The sequence below is a fragment of the Ailuropoda melanoleuca genome, chromosome 11 (assembly GCF_002007445.2).
Source record: "Ailuropoda melanoleuca isolate Jingjing chromosome 11, ASM200744v2, whole genome shotgun sequence".
NCBI lineage: Eukaryota > Metazoa > Chordata > Mammalia > Carnivora > Ursidae > Ailuropoda > Ailuropoda melanoleuca.
In genome coordinates, this window is record NC_048228.1 from 67,494,818 (window position 1) to 67,504,472 (window position 9,655).

The window sequence follows — 9,655 nt, forward strand, 5'->3', positions numbered from 1 at the left end:
ATAAATGATTTATTCCATGAAATAGGGAGAATACCTCAACGTTATAAGGTAGTGAAAATAATGAAATTATTTCTCTAGAATGGGTGCTAATAAATATGTATAGATATGTGTAGCAGTTAGATGTTTTAAACAAGTTTTAGGCAAGTTTTTTTTTTATTTAAGCAAGTTTTTTTCATATTTTGCAGATAAGAGGATTTCAAATTAGTTAATAGAGAGAAACTCACATTACTTCTTCTCCAACTAATAATGGCCAATTCATAATAAGTGCATGCTAGTTGTATTGTGCTTACTGGGTGCCAGGTGCTGTTCTAAGAACTTTATAGATGTTAGCTTATTTTAATCTTCCCAATAGATGGGTATTATTGTTATTCCAGTTTTACGTATGAGAAAACTTCCACACAAGTTGCCAGTTCCTTGCCCAATCTCACAGTGTAGTGGAGCTGCGTTTGAACACAGGCAGTCTTGCTGTACATTTGTGCTCTGAACCACTAGGTCATACTGCCTTGTTCCAACTTAACCTTGAGTAGTGTTTAAAAACTTTGCTATGAAGTTGTAGATACACATCTTAGGACATTTTAATCTGTAAATAAAGGTATTATATTCTTGTCTCAACTTGTTTTTTAACTACCTTTTCATTTTTAGGCCTTTCAATTCAACCTGTGTCCACAAAGGTGCCAGTAGTTTGGGACTAGGAAGGATGAGCTCCTCTCATAGTAGGTCCTTAATAAATGTCTCTTAAATGAATTAAAATGCAGTTATCAGTCCTAGAAAAAGGGCATGGTTTTCCCTTGCCTATACCAACAACTCCGAGTGAAACTGGACACATACAGGTCAACATACAACATACAAAGGATACCTATTTTTTTTCTCTTTGCCTAGCACTCTCCTTTCTTCCAGTAGAAGAATCCATCTTTTCCATGCAGAAGCCATTCCATGTGTGGCAGTGGGGCGGCTTCCCCTGCCATTTGCTTGACCACTGCACAGGCAAAAGTGCATGACCCTGGCCTCCTCTTAGCAAATGAGAATACTCCTTCCCCTGGTCACAGTGATTGGCTCAGGACTGTGCATATAATCCAAGCAGGATAGAGCCTCACTGATTGTCTCTCAGCTCCAAATCCATCCTTCTTTGCCTTGCTTTGTGATCTTGCAGCTGGGCCCTGTAAACATACCTCTTTCACCTGCTAGCTAGTGGAAAGTTAAACTTCATTAGCAGAGAGCCATGGAGTGACCCTGCAAGGCAATAGCAGCAGGAAGGTAAGTCCCTTCTGGGTTCTAGTTCTTCATTATTACTGTTACTCAGGGTGGAAGCCTAGTGCCTACGGAGGGGAATTCTTGCTATACCCTCGGGCCATGCTCTCCCCATCAGCAGCCACCCGTACCCTCTGGCAGCAGCTGATTTCTTCTACAGACCAGTTGCCGCCTGTCCACACCCTTCCACAATGGCAAGCTGCTACCGGAGACTGGCCCTGGCCAGCACCCTGTGGCAAGTTTCTTTTACCACCAGTAAGTTTCTGGTTCCTGTGTTAACCATGCCCTCTTCAAAAGGCCTGAATCTCATTCTTGATGGGGAGGGGACCCCTTTAGTTCTTAGTATTTTATTGTTCACCCATCCTTAGTCTAAAGTTAGTAATTGCTGTTTTGTATTTGTTCCCTGTTCAAGGAACCGGTATGGTTTCTATCTCCAGACTGAATTCAGTAGTTTCCTCTGAAATTTATGTAGAGATTCTGGGGGAAAAAAAAAGATGATTTTTCTCTCCTTACTGGATCAAGAGCTATAAGTATAAGGTAAGCTGAAGCTGTGTGAGGCCATTGTCCCCAAACACAGAGAGGCTATTTTCAGTTAAAAAAAAAAAAAAGATGAGGTCATACATAGAGATAAATAGATATGAGAGACAAAGGAAAGTGGAGAGCAGCCATGACCGAAAACCGTTTTCCAGTTATATTACCAATAAATTCCCTTTTCTTTCTTAAGCAAGTTCAAGTTGGATTTCTGTCTCTTGAAATTGAAAGAACACTAACCAGAATATGAAGTAGCTTTGCCACAAAAGAAATATTACTCACTTTTCATTTTTGGTTTTAACAGTATCTTTAATTTTTAAAAGGGTCATTTATTTATTTAACTTTTATTCACAATCTCCTGAGGGCAATTTCTGAAGGCTGTCTGCTAGCAGCCCTCCTTTGCTGGAGGGGGATTGGGGCAATGCATTGCGGTACCCATTGCAGGGGTGCCCAGCTGAGTCCGAGGAATCTGAAGAGGACCTCCAGCTCCAGAACAAAGTGACCTCCGAGCTGATGCCCAAGGATGTGTTACAGTTATTCAACTTCAACAAAGGTAAAGAGTCAAGGAAGGGATATATTAACCTGATCATTCAACACTTATGGAGTCTTTCCATATCATGTACAAAGTATTGTGGGGGATGCCAGGGATACAAAACTAAATAAACTTCCCTACTTTTAAAGAGATTGTATGAACCATGTGTTTTATTTTCTGTATTCTGATCCATTGACATAGGAGCCTTGTTGGCCCTGGAGGGGTCATAACCCCATCACCTTCCTTATCAGGCTTTCTTACACAAGGCCACCTGTCATAATCAACCCAGGGCCGAGTACCAGGCATCTGGGGACAGCACCTAAGCCCCAGAGCCCACTGTAACTAATCAGACTAGCCAATCCCAAACCTGCTTACCCTGCCTCACCGATTTCTCCCCACGCAAATCATAGTAAAGATTCTTGCCCATGTGTTCCCCTCTTCCTCTGCCTCTTAACAGACCCTGGGGCTTCTCTGTGTGTCTCTCTGTGGTGTGGCATTCACGGCCCCTCTCTTGGCATCTGTGAATATAACAAACCATCTTTTTAATGGCAATTGTGTTCTGATCTGTCAGCCTTACTGAACTTCCAATGTTCCATTTCTAAACTCTATTTTAAACCAGAGACCGTATTAGGGGAACTTTAAAAATTTTTTATATTCCCACTCAATTTAAAGTTCCTTGAAAACAGAGGCCACACCCACCTTATACACTGTTGTATACTCATCCATAACTCTCAGTTACTATCACAATTGTCCCATGTGGATTTCCAAGCATTGTTCATCTAATATCTCTTATATTCATTCCTTAGCTCTGATTTCTACCACCTCCACTCCTTTTCAGGCTCTTATGACAGCTGACTAGGCTCACTCTTCTGGTCATTCCCTTCATCTTCTCTTCTTTCCGGTTTGTGTTCATGGTCAGTTCAAATGCCACCAGATCCACCAAGCCTCTCCTGACTTTCTCAACTAGGTGTAGCTTCTCTTCCTGTAACTGCCACGCTGATTTATTTCAACCTTTCATTGCCCACTCTACTTCTTGTTCTAGATATCTGTGGTTTTATTTTATCTATCAGATTTTAAGCCCTTTGAAGGAAAGAACCATATTTTAAACATCTCTATATTCTTAGCTCCTTGTACAGTGCCTGGTAGGAGGTATTTTACAACTGTTTGTTGAATGATAGAAAAATACTGGATTATAAACTCCTTGAGGGCAGGAAACGTGTTTTACTTCTATCACCTATAGATGATCTAGAAATATTTAGTGAATTGAGTAAACGTATAAAGTAGGTGGAATAATTAGTGTTAATAATCCCACTGGACAGATAAAGACACTGAAGCTCTGCGAAATTCATGCTTTTCCCAAGGTTATCAAGTCAGTATGCAGTAGTAATGCTGGATTAGAACCCAGGTACTTTGCCACCTGCTCCAGAGTACGACCCTCGCCTGTCTCAAACTAGAATATTCCTATGAAAGCTTTTAGAAGCCAAAATGGTGAAAAGCAGTGAGGCAGTTTTTAATTTATATGGAGAAATTTTTGAGCATTTTCAGACCCCCCAAAATAACCTCTCTTTGGCATTCTTATACTTTAGGACACATCTTGCTGGCAGATACACAAAATAAGCCATGATAAAGCACAGATGCTCCCAGGCACAGTTCAAAACCATTGCAGCTTGAAGCTGAGATGCTGAGTGTAGTTTCTGGGGAAGGAGCTTGGTGGTTCCACTTTTGCTGCTTGGGGTGTGTGTTGCCTCTGTAATGGCTTGCAGCAGAGCCAATGCTGAATGCTATTTTTGTTTCACCCCCTTTGCGTAAAAGCAAAACTACTCTTTGGATTTCTCTCATTTAGCAGAAACAGGTAATAATGTAGGTCTTTCATAAAAAGCCAAGTGGCTTAATGCAAACTTTCAATAAGCAGGGTTTAACTGTATTTCCCGTTACCCATGAACACAATAATTGGTGGTATAACTGGGCGATTCTCATGTGCTAGAACATAAGGATGTCAGGGCACAATCTTGTTCTGCATTATACACGCTGTTGGGGACTGAATGCTTATGTCCCAAATTCATATGTTAAATCCTCACTCCCAGTGTGATGGTATTTGGAGGGGGGCTGTTTGGAGGTTATCTAGGTCATGAGGGTAGAGCCCTCATGATGGGAATAATGCCCTTATAATAGGAGACTAGAGAGATAGTTTTCTCTTTTTCCTCCATTGTAGGATACAAAGAGAAGTCTGTTCTATAGTCTGCAACCCAGAAGAGGGCTCTTACCAGAGCCTGATCATACTGGCACTCTGAGCTCACACTTTCAGCCTCCAGAACTGCACAAAATAAGTGTTTGTTGATAAGTCACCCAGTTTATAGTATTTTGTTATAGCAGCCCAATGACAAAGGCATTTGTTTTTGAAACCCTCCTGATTTTCATAAGATTAGAAGTGTATCACGACCTCTGTTGACAATAGAGACTTGGATATGTCTCTGTATTGATTTAATAGAAGGTGAAGACTTAGAATATCATTGCTGCCTAAGATGAGGAATTGGTAAGTATGAGGAATTTAGCATTATTTTCTTGAGAATGACACATCATAAGTTGATCTGAATCTCTTTGATTTCCCAGAATTTTCACTGGCTGGGCTTATTTCACACATACCTCAACTCCCCACCCCGCCCACCTTGGTAATATCTCATGAGCTATTGATAAATTATTAACCTGATGCAAACCCAAGTGCCAGGATTAACCATAAAATTGTGTATTCATCAGGTCTAGTCAAGAAGCAGAAACACAGTTATTTTGACAGAGAAGACTTAATATGAAGAATTGTTAACTAGGTAAGAAGAATCTTTAGCTGAAAAGCTGCAAGAAGCACTGTGTCCCGGATGTAACAGCCACAGAAAGCAACTACCACTCTCTAGGTCTAGGGAAACAAAGGAAGGAGGCTGAAATTATTAAAACTTAGGAACTTACAGAAAGGCCCCATTCAAATGAAAATCAGGTCTCTGAGGAGTAGCACTGTTTGGCTGGTGTCTTGAAAAATGTACTCGGGATCGTTTTTAATCAGGTACGGTAAGACACACAGACACGACTTTCATGAAGGAAGAAGTTCATATTCACAGACCTCTGGAAAAAGGAGATAGAACATTCCGTGCAGGACAACATGGGAAACACCAGGGTGGGTTAGGAAGCAGAAGGAGGAGGAGAAACCATGGGCACAAGCCTTTGCTGTGGTATCTTTGGGAAAGACAAGGCAGGCCATGTTATTACGATTAGATGGTTTGAATCGTTTTATAGGCTCTGGGCTACGGGAAGTAGTTTCTAGCTATCAAGTACCTGGCCCTGGAGTGATTTAGGACAGGGGAATTATTGGCTTGGTGAGTGAGAGTTTGATAAAGAAAGTGATTGGGGTGTGGGCTATGAGTTGGTTGCTTTGCATATAGGGGCATGCTCAGGGGTGAGTTGTTTACTATCTTTAGAATTAGCTAACCTTGGGGCACCTGGCTCACTCAGTTGGTGGAACATGCGATTCTTGATCTCAGGGTTGTGAGTTTGAGCCCCATGTTGAATGTAGAGATTCCTTAAAAATAAAGTCTTAAAAAAAATAGTCCTTAGAAATCAGCTAACGCTAGGAGGGAAGTCTGAAGTCTCCCACAATGTCAAAACATTATAACATAGAGAATATAAAAACCATGATTAATATAGCTAGGCTGGTGTTTTTTGAGTTCTGAGGGTTGCCAGTTGCTTTCCTGGGCCTTTCTTCCCATAGATTAAACTTCTTTCCTTCTCCAAGCACAGAGAGGGTGGCTAACATCTAGCTTTCAAAGGAAAGGGAGTTTCTGGCCCTTGTCATTGGACTTAGCAACAATCCAAAGAGTTCACACTAGCATAGATACTCTAGATATTTTAGAGTAATGTACGCATCCATTTCCTCACCTCACTTGAAGATCTTCAAGGCTCTAGGTTCATTAATAAATATCAAATATCTGCTGATAGCAGAGATGTTTAACTGCTTTTAAAGTGGAAAGTAAAGTGAGGCTTGAGATAAGCATTAGCACCACCTTCTACCCCTCCTCCTTCCTCCTGTATGTCTCCACTCCCCATTGCCAGGACTCAGGAGATCTCAGAAAAGTCTTCATCTGAATGATTGCCAGCTGAATTTGTGAAAGGCTATTTTGAGTTTGTAAGAGTTTTATTCCTCCAAAAATTGAGCTTTTATGATATGAATTGGATAGAAAACAGAACCCAAGACAAAGTGTTCATGAGAATGTCTTATTGGGCAATGTAATCCCAAGGTAGCAAGAGGAGGAGAGGGAGTGTGAGGCAGAGAGAGGGGTGGAACGTTACTGCACTGGACAAAACGTCAAAAGAAAACACAGCTTGTGCTTGGTCAAATAGGATGTCTTCAGATGGGCTTTATGGAACCACTGCATCATAAAGTGTAACAAATCTCATTTAGAGTTCTAAGATTGATGACTTGTCAAGCACATTATTCTGGGAAAAAGCACTTTGTCAGCGTTGAAGAAGATGCTTATGACAGGTCCTTACAGTTCTTTAAAAAATTCTTCTATAGATGCCCAGTATATGTTCAACTGATAACTAATGGGGTATTATTGGAAGAAGTGTCCACATAGGGTTTTATTCTAAAGTCTGAAGCATGGTAAATTATATATCATTGCTTAGTCTAACTGCTCTTTATAATGATATCATATTTCTAAAGGAAAAAAATAACATTAAAATTACTATTAAATTGGTGATTTGCATTGAATTGAAATGGACATGCTTTCTGTTGCCATAAAGGTTACCATGGTTAGGCTTTTAGACTCAATACGAAATACTACCTGCAAGAAATAAAGGACAGTGTCTTCTTCATCAATAGCAAAGACTCTCCAACTATTCAAGGAGTGACAGTAAGTTCTGCCTCAAAAATTCCATTCACTTTGAATTATGAAGACAGAGAAAAAAATTGGGAAAAGTATGTTACTTCAGAAATGTGTTTGGATTAGAAAAAAGTTCACTTTTAACGAATAGTGCTAGGCAAAATGGAAAAGTCTGTAGTATTATTAGGCATTTAATAAAACATGAAGAAAAGTAATTTAAGAAGGCTTACGGCAGGACTCCCAGAAGTTTATTTTAGGACATTCAGGAAGATGCTATTATGGGGTGCAATATGTTGTGGTAAGATGCTGAACTTTGATTTAAAACATGTTGGTTCGACTTCTTAATCTGCTACTTACTGTTTTAGATCACCTTGGCCAGCAGTCCTACCCACTCCACGATTCAGTTATCCATAAAATTGAGAGACTTAAATTATTTCTAATGTATTTTGATTGTTGTTTTTTATAGTCTTATCAAAATTTTACATGCACTAAACTTAAAGAGATAAGTAGTTTAACAAAGCTTGTTTGAAAATCAGCGTCCCTTCCCCCATCATTTTCCTATGATCAGAGGAAAACATTTCTAACTCTCAGAATTGTTACTTTTAATATTTGCTTCTGTATCTCTAAGATATACTTGAATTGCTAGTTTCAAAAATTGTGGTAAAATATACATAACATAAAATTTACCATTTTAACCATTTAAGTACACAGTGAGGTGGAATTAAGGATATTAATAGTGCTGTGGAATCATCATCACTGCCTATCTCCAGAACTATTTCATCATCCCAAAGTGAAACTCTGTGGTTCATTAACTCCCTATTACCACTTACCCCCAGGCCTTGGTAACCTCCATTCTGCTTTCTGTCTTTATGTATTTGACTACTCTAGGTGCCTCATGTAAGTGGAATCATATAATACTTGTCCCTTTTGTCTGGCTTACCTCACTAAGTATCATGTCCTCAATGTTCATCTATGGTGTAGCATGTGTCAGATCTCCTTCCTTTTTAAGGATGAATGATATTCCATTGCATGTACATACAATGTTTTGTTTGTCATTTATCCACCAACAGGCATTTGGGGTGCTTTTACATTTGGGCTATTGTGAATAAAGCTATACAAATATCTGTTGGAGTCCCTGCTTTTCATTCTTTTGGATGTATACAGAGAGGTGGAATTGCTGGATCATATGGCCACTCTGTGTCTACTTTTTTTTTTTTAAGATTTTATTTATTTACTTGAGAGAAAGAGAGAGAACAACAGCAGGAGGAGGAATAGAGGGAGAGGGAGAAGCAGACTCTGTGTTAAGCATGGAGCCTGATGCGGGGCTTGATCCCACCACCCTGAGTTTATAACCTGAGCTGAAATCAGGAATCGGATGCTTAACTGACTGAGCCCCCTAGATGCCCCATGGGAACTCTGTGTCTACTTTTTTGAGGAACTGCGAGACTATTTTCCATAGTGACTGCACCATTTAAAATTTCTGCCAGGAGTGCACAAGTGTTCTGATTTCTCCACCTCCTCACTAGTACTTGTTTCTGTTATTATTATTATTATTGTTATATGGAATGCTTTGTGAATTTATGTGTTGTCACGTTTGGGAGGGGCTGTGCTGATCTTCCCTATATTTAAATTTAAATACTTTTAATATATGTGTTGCTGAAATGAGCAGTCTATGTGCCTTTGCTTTATACTTTGTGGAAGGATTCTTCAATTTTATCTCCCAATTCTTGTACTGAGTTCTAATTTCTGCTCTTACACATGTAATTTCCAAGAACTTTTGATTTTCTGAATGTTCTTTTTTTTAAAAGAACAGCTTATTCTTTTTTTTTTTTTAAGGATTGCTTTTTAAAAAAGATTTTCTTTTTTAGGGCAGTTTTAGGTGTGTGATGAAATGGAGAGGGAGGTACAGAGATTTCCCATAGAACTCCTGGTCCTACATCTGCATAGCTTTTCTCATTATCAACACCACTTACCACAATGGTGCTTTTTTTTTTTTTTTCTTACCAAGGGTGAGCCTACACTGACACATCAGAATCATCCAAAGTCCATAGTTAACCTGAGAATTCACCCTTGGTGCTGTGCATTTTACAGATCTGGACAGATGGATACCATGTATCCATCATTGTAATATCATACACAGTATTTCCACTCTCCTAAAAATCCTCTGTGGTCTGCCTATTCCTCTCCCATTCCAACCTCCACCCACCCCAAACCACTGATTTTTTAATTGTCTCCATATTTTTACCTTTTCTGGAATGTCCTATCATTGGAATCATATAGTATATGGCCTTCTTAGATTGGCTTCTTTCACCTAGTAATGTACATGTAAGATTTCTCCATGACTTTTCATGGCTTGATAGCTCATTTCTTTTCAGCACTGATTAATATTCCATTGTGTGGATGTACCAGAGTTTATTTACCCATTCACCTACTGAAAGACATCTTGGTTGCTTTCCAGGTTTTAACAGTATGGATAGAA